The sequence below is a fragment of the Ceratotherium simum genome, chromosome 21 (genome assembly GCF_057802395.1).
Source record: "Ceratotherium simum simum isolate JZ-2026a chromosome 21, ASM5780239v1, whole genome shotgun sequence".
Classification (NCBI taxonomy): domain Eukaryota; kingdom Metazoa; phylum Chordata; class Mammalia; order Perissodactyla; family Rhinocerotidae; genus Ceratotherium; species Ceratotherium simum.
In genome coordinates, this window is record NC_141920.1 from 13,352,639 (window position 1) to 13,369,069 (window position 16,431).

Below are 16,431 nucleotides of genomic sequence, written 5' to 3' on the forward strand. Positions count from 1 at the left end.
TCACCTGGCCATGAATCGCTGCAGAGGAGGCTGGAAACTATAGTCCTAATTCTGGGCTGCCATGTGCCTGCTAAACAACACGGGCTCTTAGTAAGGAAGAAGGGGTGTACGGATAATTGGAGACAGCTCGTCACTGCAAGCAGACAAGAGGGTGGCCTACTCGGAGTAAAACAAACAAACAAAATTCTAATATCTCCACTGGGATTCTCAACTAGCTTTCAGTTTCAGTTTTACCCCGATGGACGGAGATTATTTGGTTTTTGACCTCTTTAACAAATTTTGAAGCAAAAAGTTTTTTCAAATTAATGCTACAATATTGTGTCCCACACCTCAGTGACTTCTGTTTTTCCTTCATAATTTTGGACACAATTTGAGTACCAACTGAATTATTATTTGCTTTATATTTTATTCTAAATAGATTCAGTAGTTTTTCCAAGTTAATTTAATTTAAAAGGAAATTTTGCTGAATGATAATGAAAATACAACATTAAAATTTGAGAGATGCAGCCAAAGCAGGGCAAAGAGGAAAATTGATAGCTTTAAATGCACATATTAAAAAACAGGGAAGATCAAAAATCAATGACCTAAGATTTCACCTTAAGACACTATAAAAAAAGATGAAAGTAAACACCAGACAAGTAGAATTAAGAAAAGATAAAGAACTGAAGTCAATGAAATGGTCAATAAATAACATTAACAGAGCTAAAAGTTAGTTCTTTAAAAGGTCAACAGAATCAATAAACCCATAACTTACATTTTTCTGCATCTTGATTTTATTACTCAATTCCTTGGAGAAATACCTTCAAGTCAGCTTGTATAGCTCTAAATTAAAAAGTTATTCTTTACAATGGTTGTGCAATATTCCATGGGTGGATATACTTGAAAAGCACTCAGCTATTCTACTAGTAAGGAGAACTAATTTTGTTCCCAGTTCTGGGCCACTAAGAACAAAGCTGTAGTGACATCCTTGTGTGTAGTGGTACAAGATATAAATATGTTAATTTCTATGGGATGGATTTCCATCAATTTGAGAGTGAAGATATGCTCTTTTGTGAACTATTTATGGCCATCACCTCTTTTTCTTGTCAATTTGTAAGAGTTCTTTGTATATTACAGAAATAGACTCTTTGTCTATTATTGACCTACAAATACTTTTACAGATGTATATAAAGACTTTCTTTATGTAATCATTTTATGCACAAAAATTCCAAATTTTTATATTTTCAATATGTATGGGTTTTTTTCTTTTATAGTTTCAGGATTATCCATCTTGGTTTGTAAAGTTTCTCAAACCCCTCTAGATTCTAATTGCAATATCCTAGATTTTCTTGCAAAATTTTTATATATGAGATGGCTCCTTCAGGGTCTGTCTAAGCTGCAAGGAGTCCTCTTGTTCATGGTCATGCCCTTCCTGGAGAGCCCACTCCTGGGGTGTAAAGGCCCGGGCATTTGGGCCCTATGTGGGCTGACCCGTACAAGCAACATGTGCTCCAGGGCTCCCCACAGGTTTTGCCGTGGCTTTGTCAGCCTGCGTCACAGATCAGCTCCTCCTGCCTGGCCTTGTTCTCCCACTTCCCTTCACAAGTGTTGATCCCTAAAAACATCTTACGTCATGTCCAGGTTCACACATTCAGCCGCGTTCTTGATCTCTCCATGTCTAATAGTCGTTGGGTTCCTCGCACACCCATCCCCACAGCCCCCTTCTCAGGAGTGACAGCTCCCCCTTCCCAGGTGCTCAGCTGACTCCTTCAGCTCCTCTCCTCCTCTCACACCCACCATCTGCTCTCTCAGCACACCTGTCCACACAGATCAGAATCCCCTCACTTGGCCCGCCTGCCCTGCTCCCCCAGAGATCTCTGTCATCTCTGGGAGGATTATCATAATAGAGTCCTCCCTGGTCTCCCTGCTTGACCTTTGCCCCCTGCAGTCTGTTCTCCACACGTGGCCAGAGCGAGCCTATTAAATGGACGTGAGATCATGCCACTCCTCTGCACAGAGCCCGCCGTCTCCCCACCTCGCTCTGTGCAGAAGCCCTTTACACGGTGGACAAGGCCCAGCGCACTCTGGCCCTTCCGCCCCCTGACCTCTTTCCCGCTTGTCCCCTGTGCTCCCTCTGCTCCTGCCACACCGGCCCCTTGCTCTGCCCAGGGCAGGCCAGGCGCTCCCCATCTCGGGGTCCCACGTTGGCTCTGCCATCCCCCTGCTCTTCTCCCAGCCGTCCAGCCGTCCACCCGGCCTGCTCCCTCACCTCCTGGGCACGCGCTCCAGTGTCCCCTCCCCGGGGGGCTCCTCCACTGCTCTCTGTACAACCACAGCCCCTCCCTCCACGGCCACCCTCCCCCTTCCCGCTCCATCTTTCTCCAGGCCACTCACTGCCATCTGATGACTTCATGCTTTACATGGGCCTCAGGCGGGATCCTTCCAGAAGCCGCCCCAGAGCCTGGGTGTGAGTACAGCGTGTATCTGGAGGTGGTCCCAGGGAGCTCTGCAGGAGGGCAGGAAGGGAGGGGGGAACGGGCGGGATTATCACGCTGACCCTGGTGGGCGCTGAGCAGGTGACCACGTGGGACGCTGGCTCAGTCCCTCTGGGGTCCCGTGGGAGACAGTGTGGAACAGGCCTCAGAGGGGACGTTTTGGGGGGTGGGGGGGCAGCCGGGGTGGGTTCCCCCAGCTCCGTCTGGCCTTGGCTGGGGGCTGCTTCCCAGGATGTCGACTCCCAGCCACGCAGGCTCCGGCGGCTGAGGAGGCCTCGGAGGGAGGGTCTCAGGGTCAGTAAGAAGCCACCGTGGGCGAAGATGTCAGGGAATGAGGGCTGGGCGGGCACCGGCTGTGGCTGCACCTACTGTCCTGGGCTGTCACTGGTTGTCATCCATCTCCCTCTGCAGATCGTGAGCTCCTGAGGCCGGGTCTTTATCTGCTCTGTGCTTTGCTGCGTCCCCAGGGGCCTCAGCTGTGCCTGGCACATAGTCAGCCCTCCTGAAGTACGTGCGGAGCGAACGAACGGAGCCTTAGAGAGCCGCTGAGCTGGCTGTTTAGAATCCTGAGAGAGCCCGCGTTCTAGACCACACGCTCTGACCCGGCCGCTGCAGACCTGGCTCCCGGGGCTTCCTTGGCTGGTTCTGAAGCTGCTCCTGCCCTTTGTGGTCAGTTGGCTTTCTCACAGCAGCGGGGCTGCAGAGGGGCTCGGACCTGCTGATAACAGCTCCTTTTCCAGTGGGTGCTTGTCTGATGCTTCTGGAGAGGTGCCCTTTGATGTTGTCACAGCCGCGGATCCTGATGGCAGCTGTGACGGTAATAGTCCCAATTACCCCGCCATCTTGCTTGATGGGACCAAGAGCCCACAGATTGCTCCTGAGTGCACCTCTCTAATGACAGATTTTTTGAAACTAGCCTGCCTGGTTTGATCAGGAGAAGAAAACAACTAATATATGTGTTTTTCCTTTTTTCCCTTTGGTGGAGAAGTTGCAATCATCTGGAAATTGTTTGGAGATTGTCCAAATGCCCAAGACCCCAAGGACACGGACTCCAGAGCATCGTCTCCACCCTTGAAGGCAGGGTTCCCTCTCTGCGTCTCCAGGACTAGCACGGGGCCTGGCACCAGGCAGAGCTCACAGCAAGGAGTGTCTGCCGACGGCCCAGCTGAGGTCAGACGGGAGCCGGCCCGCTGGCCTGAAGGACGTCCCGCGGTCTGGATGAGTGTGACTGTTTCCCTGTAGATTCAGGCCAAAGGTTGTTGGCAGGATTGCTGCAGAGGGAGACTCTGCCCGGCCCACCGCAGGAGGGAGATTCACAATGTCCATTCATCCATCATCAGGATGTCAGGTTAGAGTCGTCCGTTAGGGTGGTGGTCGCCAGATTTCTCTGTTGTAAAGGATCCTTTTTCCCTCTGTAATTGTTAAGTAACATGTAGGGGATACTTTGGGGCCACGTGGATATCCAAAGATTCCCCTAAATCTTCCCCCAATGGTTTTGGTGTCCACCGACGGTGCCTACCTGTGTCAACTATTACATTGATGGCTGCAGATGGTGACTTTCTAGCTCCGTCAAGCCCTGCACGTTTATTAGCTGGCCTTCTTCCATGAAGAACTATCTCTTCTCCCAATCACTATACTGCAGTATCACTGTGGACTCATGGATTCTTTTTTTATCCCATGTATTCACCTCCATTACCACAATTGTTTTAAGTGCAAATATTCCTAAATTTGGCCAGTGGGAACCCCTTTATTCCAGCTTCTGTTTCCTTGATTTGTCCCCATCATCCTTTGAGTACTTCCTAGCTTCCTGGTACAAGACAAAATCTTAAAAAATAAATCAAAATCATAAAAGACAGAGAAGGAGGGTGCATGTTCTAGGAGATGAGTCACGACAACCAAATGCAACGCGTGATTATTTATAGGATCCCAGAATTAAGGGAAAAAGCTCTAAATTTGGCTGTACATTAAATTATATTTCTGCATCAACATAAAATGTTATGAGGGTAGAAATGGTTTGGACACTTTGCAGGAAATCGTCTTTTTAGTGACAGATACACTGAGGTGTTTAGGCGTGAAATATGTTGTTTGCACCGCACTCTCGAATGGTTTAGGCGAATACAGGGAAAAATCCAGACACATATTACAAATATGCACATAGAGACGGAAGCGGGCAGGGCACAGTGCGGCCAGCTGGTGGCTGAGATGAAAGGGATGTGGGTGTCCACCGCACTCCTTTTTAAGCTTTTCTGTAGCTTTGACATTTTTCAAAATAATAAGTTGGGGAAAATAAAAATAAAATCAAATAAATCAGACAGAACAGGCACTGTGGTCAGGGACGAGACTTCGCCCTTTGCCCGCCCTGTAAAAACAGCTCCCGTCACCGCTGCCTGTGTGACATGAGGCAGCAGACAGTTTGTTTTACCAACTAAAGGATGAATCTAGATGATTTGAAGAGCATTTGTCTCTGTAGTTCAGGAGAAGGATAATAAGGCAAGGAGGGAGGGGGGAAGGTAAAAAAGGAGGATGAACTGAAGGAAGGATGGAAGGAAGGAGGGGTGGAGGGCAGGAATGGATTGATCAGGGCGTCCAAGCCAGCGCTGCTTCACGTCCTTCCTCCTACATTATTCATCTGTTTCTAACAACGACCTTTAAAAGATAAGAAAACTGAGGCTTAGAGAAGTCAACAACCTGTCTGTTGACCACAGAATAAAAACCGGTCATTTCAGATAATGATGTCCAGTAAAGAAATATATTAAACCAGTTAGTCATAAGGAGAGAGGGCCAAAAGCTACCTGAGCATAGAGATGTTCAAAATCTTGATGACAGTTTATCTGTTTTTCAAAGAAAGCTTTTTAGTGGGAAGGGTCGTGTCCTTTGGGCTGAACCATCAGTGGAGACACCTGGACCTCTCACCTAGAGGAACCTTGGCCTGGGGGGAGTCTGGGAAGCAGGTGACGTCCCCTCTGCTTGAGACCCGGTTACCAGGCTACTGGCCTGGCAGGCCGTCCCCATCGGGCGGCTCCAGCCCTTTGCTTCACAGCAGGAAAGGAGGCCCCCGGGGACGCGGCCTGCTGGGGTGCCCTGAGTGGGCGGTGGGCCTGGTGTGGGCGCAGCCTCCAGACTCCAGGTCAGCGCTCCATGGGGGTCAAAGTCTCATGGGCAGAAGCTAAGGGGCTTCTTCCTCGATTTGAAAAGCTCCCAGGACTCTTAGGACACACGCAGGTTTCAGCCGGGTAACGTATTACAATGTAGTGGCTGGGGCACAAAAATTAGGATATTTTATGTAGGGCAAATGAGTGGGAATGTTTTCCACCCTTCCCCAGCCCCGTCCCCCACGCCACCTGCAGCCAGGGAAGGAAAGGACACTTTGGTTCACTTAGATGGAGTTCAGTGAAGACACTTTCTGATTGCACTCCAGTAGAGATGTGAGCAGATTAGCCAATTAAGGCAGCTCCACTAATGACATTCCACATTCAGGCAACTCGCTATTTACTTCCCACATGATGGAGAAACTAAAAAAGGAATCAAATCAACATCTCAGAGAGAAAAAATATCTTTGATGAACGAATTAAAATGAAAGATTTCTTGATTATTGAAAGCATCTGAAATGATTCTCACTCCAAGGTCGAAAGTTAACAGCACCTTCTTGAACAAAAGTTCCTGTCATTCCTTCAGGAAAATGTTTATTCAGGGCCTATGACGTGTCAGGTGTGACATGAAACAATCGGGGGAAAGTAGAACAAGGAGGATATTAACCAAATAGTCACACAGGTGTAGCAGACTTGAACCCTCTGTCCCCATCCTCTGGGGTCTGGTGTCTCTCGAGATCCAGGTCGTGACAGGCCGGGAAGGTAACGGACGCCGTGTGTGCGAAGCAGACAGAGAAGGCAGAGTGGGTTTGCGGGCAGGTGAAGCCTCACAAGGTGGCGGATCCGACGGTGTTCTTGATGCTCCTTTCTGTCCTCCCCTCCCCCGACCCCATGAGCAGTCCTGGACTGGGCAGGAGTGACTGACCACCCAGCCACAGTGGGGACCAGACGAGGTGGGGCCTCTGGGGCAGGGTGAACAGTCCAGGGAGGTGGTGGGGTGTAGGGGGCTGGAGACGAGGGAGTGAGGGGTGAACGGGGGAGAGGGTCTGGCCAGTCTTCCCGCTGACTGGGGTGTGGTTACGTGGCTCTCCCTGGGAACTGGGGACTGAGGGTGCAGTGCCACAGATGGAATGAGGGGCAAGTGACCAGAGAACCCCACCCCCACCCGTTTCTCTGCCACAGTGAGGACACTGCGTGGGTTGGGATGTGCTGCTTGAATCAGAGTGAAGCTCTGACTGTTCACCCTCCTCTTCTTTTTGTGTGTGCTTGGCCTGCAAAGCACAGGCCTGTTTATTACAACTGTAACACCCATTTCCTCGTCTGATAAGAGCATCCGGCTAGAGTCACGTGTCTGCCATCATGGACCCATCCAGCATCCGATTGCTCCCAAGGCCAACAATTTCAGCACCTGGGACAGCTCCCTGCACACAGTGAGCGCTCAATAAATACCCCTGTGAAGACGGAGTACACATCCCAGAACAGGCCAGGGGGTGTCAGTGGACGGGGTGCAGGAGAGAAGTGGTCTCAGTACAGTGCTTTCAGGGCACCGATCCCCTTCTAGTGAGGTGGGTGAAAGGAGGAAGATAGAGTGTGAACAGGGGAGTCACTGGAGGGGGCCCCAAATTTGATAACAGGGGTTTCCACCCAAAAGTCAGGGCTGTTCATGAGACGTGGCTGCAGTGGCGTGTTGGTAGAAGTGGCTTCAGGGAAAAAAAGCCCTGATTTGTAGCAACTGCTGATTTCTGTGGTGTAAATTCTCCAATCACGGCTGTTCCCAAGTGACCAGTTAGGAGAGTTCCTGAACATTTCACAATTGGCTCTTGGAGCTGGCTGTCCCCTGCACACGCTGGTGTGAGTGACCAGGCTGGTCCCCACTAGGGACCTCACAGCAGACGTGGGTGGGGGCACCGTGGGCTGCGGGGTAGCGTGTACATCACACCACACAATGGGGAGCGTTACCTGAGTCACCACAAAGTCACAGACGATGAGGGTCTGGGGCTTCAGACCAGTTAACACTGGAGAAGAGGACCAGCAGGAAGGAGGATGGGGCAGGGTCTGCGGGAGCGGATGGGGACTGTGACAGGGCAGGAGGCCCCTGGGGAGGCTCCAGAGCCCGCGAGGCTTTTTGAAGACGACTCTCCTTTGATCAGGCTGCAGAAGTCAAACCTGGAGGGAAGGATGCTGACTGGGCTGCAGCTTTATCAGAAAGATTATGCAAAAAATCAGTTCTTGATTCATCCTTTGATCACTCTGAGAAGCAGAGCACATTTGCCACTATCACCTATAGGCTGTTAAATATGAGCTCATTTTTCATCACATTTAGTTTCACTATTCCAGGTAAAGCATTTTGGTCAGAAGAGGTGCTTGAGAACAGGAACTCTTGTGCCAATACTAGCTGGGCACCTTCCTGTGCCTCAGAGTCCTCGTCTGTGAAGTGGGGACAATAACAGCAGTATCCATGGTGTGGAGGATTGAATGATTTTATGTGTGTAGAGACTGTGAGCAGAGCCTAGATTAGAGTAAATCCCAGTGTGTGTTTCTTAAATACATCACAGAATATTTGCTGTGAGACTTCGGTAGCTGGTTTAATTAGATTTGCCTCAAATGGCCTTTTCATCTGATCAGATCATCCTCGGATAATAAAGACCTTGTGTCATTACATGCAGTCCTTGCTGGGAAGGAAAGGCACCACGGTGTCATGAGAGGGGCTTCCTGACCTGGGCCCTGGGCCAGGGTGTGGGGGTGATGAGAGACAGAAGATTCCCCCAAGGAGGTGGCATTTCATCTGCGACCTGACAGGTGAGCTACAGGTAACTAGGTGAGGGGTTGGGGTGGGTAAACATTCCAGGAGGAGGGAACAGCATGTGCAAAGGCCCTGGGGTGCTGGGAGCCTGATATGCCGAGGCCAGTGTGGCCGGGACCAAGTGGACAGAGATGAGTGGTGGGTGGTGGGGCTAGTGAGGGGCAGGGACCTGTGGGGTTTTGGGCTCCATCCCAAGGGCTGTGGGCAGCCTCTGGAAGGTCTGAAGCAGGGGTGTGACTGGGATCAGATTTGCCTCTTTGGATGTTCCCAGTTATGATGGGATGCTCTCCTAGTCTGGGCCTCTTTTCTTTCCTCCTCATGCTCTATCGCAGCCTGTTCCATAGCTAAGAACCTGGGTGCGATGGCCGAGCTCTGTTGTAGGGCCCTGGTCACATCTCAGGAGAAAATCAGAGCAGTTGGTCAGGAAATATTCAGCAAGGATCTCTGGCGTGGGCAGCAGGGGTCAGAGAGTCAGTCAGCAACGGTCTCGTTCTGGGGACTGAGCCTGATGCAGGGCTTCGAGGAGAAGGCTCAGGACGTGTCCCGAGTCACAGGGGCGATGGAGGGACAGCGACGGGGTCAGAATGGAAGTCTCTGGCTTTGGGAGGGTCGGCTGGGAGCACCAGCAGGCGGGAAGTTCAGATCCCGCCAGGGCTAGAGGTTTGCGTGGGGAACCGGGAGACACAGGTGCACCTCCATGCAAATGACTTCAGTGCCCACGGTTTACGTCCCTGCAAAGTGTTAAAAGTATTAAATTCCTTGAGGGGATAAGCTTAAGCCTCTGTTTCATCTGTGCTTATTGTGGGATGAACGATTTCATTAAGTAACACAAGTAGCACTTGGAGTGAACAAATAGAGAATTAACTAAACATAGGTGGAGCAGTGAAATTCAGCCACAAGGATGTTTATGAATAATTAAGGGGCTGATGCGTGGCTATATTTCCACAAGAATCTCGTCTTCAGCCTGTCGCTTCTCTCCACGTGGCACAGACAAGACTGTTTTCTGGCATGAAGAGTCTCTGAATCAAATCTTATTTGTCGAGAAGGCGAGACGTGTTTGTGTTTCCTCGGGCTCCCATTGTTATAAACTTTGCAATGTTTTCTCTGAAAAATGCTGCTTTTCCGCTCAAAAGAGCTGGATTGCTGCCTTTTTCCCTCTTCCACTGTGAGGAGGAAATGCTACAAGTTCCTCGTCAGGTCATCAATTATCCTCCTTCAAGGACCCCTGAAGTCATCACCTGAAAATTATGGCTTCTGAAAAGTCATGAAATGCCCACTTTAGCACATTGTCCCATGTCAGAGCGAGTGGCCCTCCCCTGAGTCACCGAGCCTGTCAATGGCCCGTGTTAATGACCTCTGGCTCCACACGCGGTCACTTCTGCCTGTCACTTCTGGGGTTTCGTGTCTCTTTTAGCTTCTCGGAAGCCCTGTGCTGTGCTCCAATCAGTAACATGTCTTCCTTTCCTCCATCTCAATCTAATTGCTCTAATTTATGTCCCTCGACAACACTCCCACCATCACATCATCTGTGCCTCTGCGTGGAGCAGGAAAGTCTCAAGTTCAAGGTCCCTGGCAGGTAACCAACACACTCTCAAGTTCATGGACATCCTCTGCAATCAACACCCACTGCCCCACCAAGAAAACAAGACCTTGGTATTGTTGGTGAGTGGCAAGTAATTTATGAGCTTGTCAGCATAATCCATGGGCCCTGATCTATATCAATGCGAAATAAGATACGATTGAAGAGGAGTCAGGACAACACGGCATGCCCCTCCCCCTCCTCCTACCAGCTCACATTGACTCATTCATGTATGAAATTGTGTCTTTGTGACGGTGAAGTATTAAAGATCCAGTGTACTCAAATTAATATCACGGAACCAGAGAGTGGAACCAGGTTATTAAATGCTCCCTGGTTCGCCCTCCTTCCAACAAGCAGAAGAAAACACACAGAAGGCTTAGATGCAAATGCGAACTCATGTCCAAGTATTCGTGAGAACCAGCACAGACTGAGAGAGGGAAGCTGGGTAGACGTCCCAGACAATTCAGGTTAAAAGACTTTTCTTGGAAGCATCCTAGTCATCCAGGCAGTATGTGGATTCCGCCATAGTTTACCCATCCCGTCTTCTTCTGAGTGAACCTCAGGGTTCACGTCAACATTTCATGGAAATGTCGAAGCATCGTTGAAATTACTTGAGCTAAAGGGAGTGTGTTCAGATCCCAGCCCTGCCGCCACCTGTGAGCTGGACAGACGATCTTCCCTCTCTGGGCCTCAGTTTCCTCATCTATAAACTCCACACTACCTCTGACATCCTTGGTGTTGCCCAATGCAAGATAAAGGAGACTGAGAGATGGACGAGACCCTGCTTGTGCTGGTGTTCCCGGAAGAGAAGCCTTGATCTCAGCACATCCTGAGATGTGTCCTGGGGAGAACGAAGCCTTGAAGTTACAAATGAGTTGTGTAGGAGTCACAGCCTCTAATGGAACGTCAAACTTTCAACTTACCAAAAATTCTAATAAAAGGGCTCTGAATTATATATTGAAACTTTACATGTCTTTTTGCAATTACTTTACTCATTTATTCCTGGGACACTTAGCTGTGCCATTGCAATTCACAGTTAGCTGGTTAATTGCTAGTGCAGACACCAATAGTCAGGTACTCTCCTTCCTCTCAGAGCCCCAGTTTTACTAAGATGTTTGGAAGAAATGTGCTCTCTAGCACCAAGGATTGAATTATAATATGTCTAAGCCAATTGTGACAATCTCATTTCCCTTTCCAGTGATTGGTTTGGGGGGACATGTTGAGTCAGGTCCAGCCAATGAGATAGATGTAAGTTGGGAATCTTTTGATGGGTGGCTACTAGGGTCCCTTATTTAAAGAGACACATGAGGAGCAACTCTCTCTTTTATATTTTCTTTATTATTGTCATGGTTCTGAAAGGAAGGGGTGTCAGGTGATATGGCAGCCATCTTGTGACTATGACGGCACAAGCCTAAGGACAAAGCTGATGTGCTGAGGAGGGGAGAGCACTAACATGGAGAGTACCAGGTCCTCGACATTGCTGAGGTAACCACCAGTGGACTTGCCTACGTGTGGTAATAAATCTTTCCCTTATAGCTGCAAATGTTTTCATTCTGAGAAGGACCACCTTTCTCCATGTTCACATCTCCATCAGCAGGAGCCAAGAGCACGTCCAGGAGCCCCTTGGCTTCTGGATAAGACCACCCCTTCCTTCCCTGGCCCACACCTCAACTGACAAGAGCCAACACGAAGACCTACAACTCTGTGTGACACTAGAAATACCTCCATCCTCGGCCCCTAAACACAACCTCACCAGCATGTTCCACCCTGAGACCTTCAGAATTAAAATCTGTCACATGACACTTTCTATCCCCACTGAAATTGGTCTCCACATGGACCCCAGTACTCTTGGTCATCCTTTATCCCCTGGACTCATCCTCATATGACTCAGTGGGAAATGAGACCAAAATCCTAGCTCTCTGGCCCTCCCTATCCTAAGTCTCTGCTTTGTTTTTCTCCATAGCATTTTCCTGTCTGACTCACAGTCTTTCCCAGGGATGTTGGATGAGGTCCCCTTAGTCCAGGTTTCCTAACACAGCCTGAGGTCATCCTCGAGAGCTAATGCTTTAGTGGGAGGTGCAACCCCAGGGCATCAAGAGTGAGGGGAGAGGGAAGTGAGGTGGGGAAGGTTGGGAAGCGATTATCAAGCTGGCGACTGCCTCACAAAAGACCCGATCGGTCTCCAGACCAGCTATGCAGGAACACTGCACCTCAGGACAGTGAGTATGAGGAGGGAGGGAGAGGCCATCCATTGCTGGGCCCTCTTGTCTCGGGTGCCTTGGTGGTTAAAGTTGACTTTTTCGGGAGTTATCACCCCCTCACCACAGGTCCCATCACCTGGTTCCTCCCACAGTCGTTGGGGAAGCCAGATCCCACGCTTGTCTTTGTGGCATCTTACCTGTGTCCAGAATTGGTGAGAGGGTCCAGAAAATTGGGGTGTTGGTCTCAGACAATGGTGGTATAAGGCCTGAAATTAAGGTGCAATATTAAGTACTGTCTTGACATCTTTGAGCCTCAGAGGACCCCAAAGGCCTAAGCACAAGTTCCTCTGCTCCCCCCAGATATGCCCCCCACACAGCGGGAAAGCTCCCCACCGGGCTGTTTCCCCACCAGCTGGACCAGCTGCCCTCCACCTGGTCTTCAACCTAACTGGTTTCACCTCCCTGCCAGTCCATGGAATCATTCAAACAAGACAATTGCATACTCCCATGGACACCAGGGGCACCTCACCCTCTTGTGACTACAAAGCCTGCCTCCCACAGCCTCTCCTGGTTCATGCTGTTCCTGAGTGCAACCTCCATGTGGCTCTGTGGGACATGAAGCGTCCTACCCCCTGGGCTTTGAGCACCTGTGACTAATGAACTGCTATCAGTCTCATCTGTCCAGTGCTGGGTGTCGTGGCTTTAGCCATTTCATACTATTTAGGGTGGGGGATCCCTCCCCCACTGGTAGGGTGAACAGGAGGTGATCAGAACACAGTGGAACCCTGTGGACCTACAGTGAGTCGGTTTCTGCAGTGGGAGACAGGTGAGGCTGAAAATATCTGAGAGGACATGTAATGTGCATCTGATACACATCCCTTACAGTTTATATCTTTATTTGTTGGCCAATTTTCCTCTACTAGAAAATATGCTTTTAAGGGCAGTGATTTGAGCTGTATTTTTCACTGCTGCATTTCAAGCACTTGCAAGATTTCCAGCACACAGTAGACCTTCCACCAATATCTATGGAATGAAGACATGGACAAACTAAGATAGTTAGAAAGCAGCCTTGGCTGGAGAAGAATGAGGACACGGTTCTTGATGCCAGACTCTGCAGGAGAAGTGAGCAGAGTTTCATTCCTTGTTGCTGCCTGGAAGAAGGCGATGTGGAGGCAGAACCTTCAGGTCTTCACTGAACTGCAGCCTCTCACCTCCTCCCTGTCTGCCGCCCAGCGTAGAGGTGGAGTGGACGGTGGCTGGGACCATCTTTCTCCTCCTCTCTCCCCGCCCCATCACCTGCTCCCAGCCTCCTCGCTCACCTTGGGGAGAGGCTTTCACAGCTGCTGTCTTTGGTCCAACACTTTAGCTCATCGCGTTTCTTGCATCAATCCCAGGCCAGTGTTCTACAGTAGGAACGAGCACACACAGCCTTGAATTGTTATTATTTATGCAGTGCATTCGCCTGTTCTTCAATGAGCATTGGGAGTTGTGTTAAGAAGTGGGAGGCTGTCTGCTGACCACACTTCCCACGGCTGTCAGCAAATCCGTCCTGGAAGGGGGATCGGGGCAGCGCAACTCCCCGCCCGCCACAGCCTGGAGACGATTCCCCCAGGGCTGAGGTTACAACCCAGGCTTGACCTCTGGCCAGCTGTGTGTGTGAACAGACCAGGACCCCTTGGAATCAGTTTCTGAATCTATAAAATGGAAAGAGCTCTGAATTGCACTGATTCTAAGATGCTCCTTTTTCACGTGTTAATGTCTCCTGAATCCGGTCATGTCATATAATTGATGGAGTCTTAGCGTTGCATCATAATTTAATTGGCGATGTTTTCCTTCTTAGTGGCACATAAAACAATGATGCATCCTCCTCTCAGCTTTATCTTCGACGTGTGAACGCAGTGCCATCTGCCACTGACCGGCTATTATCAAGGTCAGATGTGACGACAGGGGGTTGAGAGGCCTTTGCAAATGATAAAATGCTGCTCGGTCGTCCATCCCAGCTCCGCCTGGCAAGCTTCCCTAACAGACGTGCCTCCTCTCCAGGCCTCAAGTTCCTCCTCCTCTCACCAAAGACGGTGGACTGGACCTGGGTGTTGAGATTTGCTCTGCTGGGTGATTTAAGAAACCCAAGGCCAGGCTGGCCTGGTGGTGCAAGTGGTTAAGTGCACGCACTCCGCTGTGGTGGCCCGGGGTTCGCCGGTTCGGATCCCGGGCACGCACCAACGCACGGCTTGTCAGGCCATGCTGTGGCGGCATCCCGTATAAAGTAGAGGAAGATGGGCATGGGTGTTAGCCCAGGGCCAGTCTTCCTCAGCAAAAAGAGAAGGATTGGCAGATGTTAGCTCAGGGCCCATCTTCCTCACAAAAAAAAAAAAAAAAAGAAACCCAAGGCAGGGAGCAGCCAGGCCACTTTGAGCAAAGTTCCCCCAGAAGAAATGGAGATGAACGCCCCGGATGAGATGTCTCTGAGGAACCTTCCAGATCTGACACTCTAGGAGGGGTAAAGGTCTCTCTGAGGACCCGAGGAGAGAGCAGCCGGTAGAGGCTGGCGCTCACACCTCCAGGGCACCCCTCACGTCCACCCGGTGGGGGCGGGGCCCCCTGGACGTGCGCAGTGCACACTCGCATGACCAGACCTGCCGGCCTCGGAGCTGCTCCTCAGGGGATGGGGTGAGAGGCCCCCAGAACGTGCTGCTCGGCGCAAAGCACGACGGGCCTTAAGGAAGGAGGCCACTGCAGAGAAAACGGAAATCTGACAAATGACACTGTTTGCCAAGAAATGTCGGCAGTGAGACGTGTGTGTCGGCTGTGTCTACACGAGGCAGATACAACAAGAAATTGTTCCTGATCTAATCTGATTAAGGGCAATTTAAGGGCCGGTCTGCAGTGAGATGGGAAGCCCAGCTGGGCACCTAGAGGCTGTGTCATGAGACCCGCTGTCCTGACATCTTCCGGGCACCGAACGTGGGGCTGGAGCCACAGTGGGGACACAGAGTGTGTGGAGGACTCGATGGAGGCGTTGTACCCATCAGCCTCGACTTCTGGTCTGCTACTCTCAGAACCTGTAGATTTTTTTCCTAAAGGAATATTCATTTTTATTATAAAAGTGATAAATATTCATTGTAAAAATAAACAACCCTGGGAGCACAGCCTTGCAACATTTCAGTCGGAACCTCGAGTCCTGAGAGCTGCCTTTTCCACACGAAGATCCGTCATGTGGGCCCTGCCCCGCTGCCTCTGGAGGAGGCTGAGTCATTAGTCCGGCGTTCAGGGCTCACTGTGGTCCCATCACAAGTGACACGTAGGGGACAGGGGTGATACCTGGCTGCCCACGATCCACTTCCCCTCTCTGAAGCTGCCTCACTTGCTTTTGGGACTCACCCCCTTCCCACACGGGAGTGTTGTGGGTTAACTCCTGGTGACACCTCCCACCAGGAGGGCTGAGGGACAGGGCCCTCTCTCCCTCCCTGCTCTCCTGAGGGGCAGGTACTGGTCTGAGCCTGGCCCCTCACAGGCTCTTTCCTGGGACTTTGTTTTGAGCAAGTGAAGGAAAGAGGTGGGGACAGAGGGAGGTCACCTCTCCCAGGGCAGCGTCCTGATCAGCCAGTTCCGGGAGTGAGATGCTTCCTTTCCGCCCCTGGATCCCTGTGCTTCCCGCCTGGTCCCCCGTCTCATCCCGTCTGTGGGGCTCGAGATCCTGCAGAGAGAGCCCACTGTGCTCACGTCACTCAGGTGGGTCTCTGCCACTGGCAGCCGAGAACCTCGACTGCACCCTGGCCCGTCTGGCCGTCCAGTGAGGACACCCCTCCACACCCCACCCTCCTTCTGGAAGAAATGATAACCTTCTGGTGCCACCTCTTACCAGGATCACTACTTTGAAACTGCAATCCTGAGTCAAGGGAGAAAAATGTGACAGCTTTGTAATAAATGGGCTCTTCTGGGACGTGCTCAGGGGACGGGGGAGCTCATGCTCTCACTGTGAGAGTCTTTCTCCTTTCACTACAGGAATTGATTCACAACATTCATCAGAGGCTGTTAATTTTACTTTTGTGGGAAGGGCAGGACCCAGACCAACCTCCAAAAGGATTTCTCTTTCGTAAGTCAATCAAATTACAAGCAATTTCAGCAAGAATTTTCATATGCAGTGTGCATGGCCGACTTTCAATAATGTAAGAATTAAAAAATAATTTTCCTCCCTCTCCTACCTCCTCCCTCCCCCCAGGGAATTGTAGAGGTTGAGCAAAATATTCTGGTGATGACCTCCGTGATTAGGGCTTCACATTTA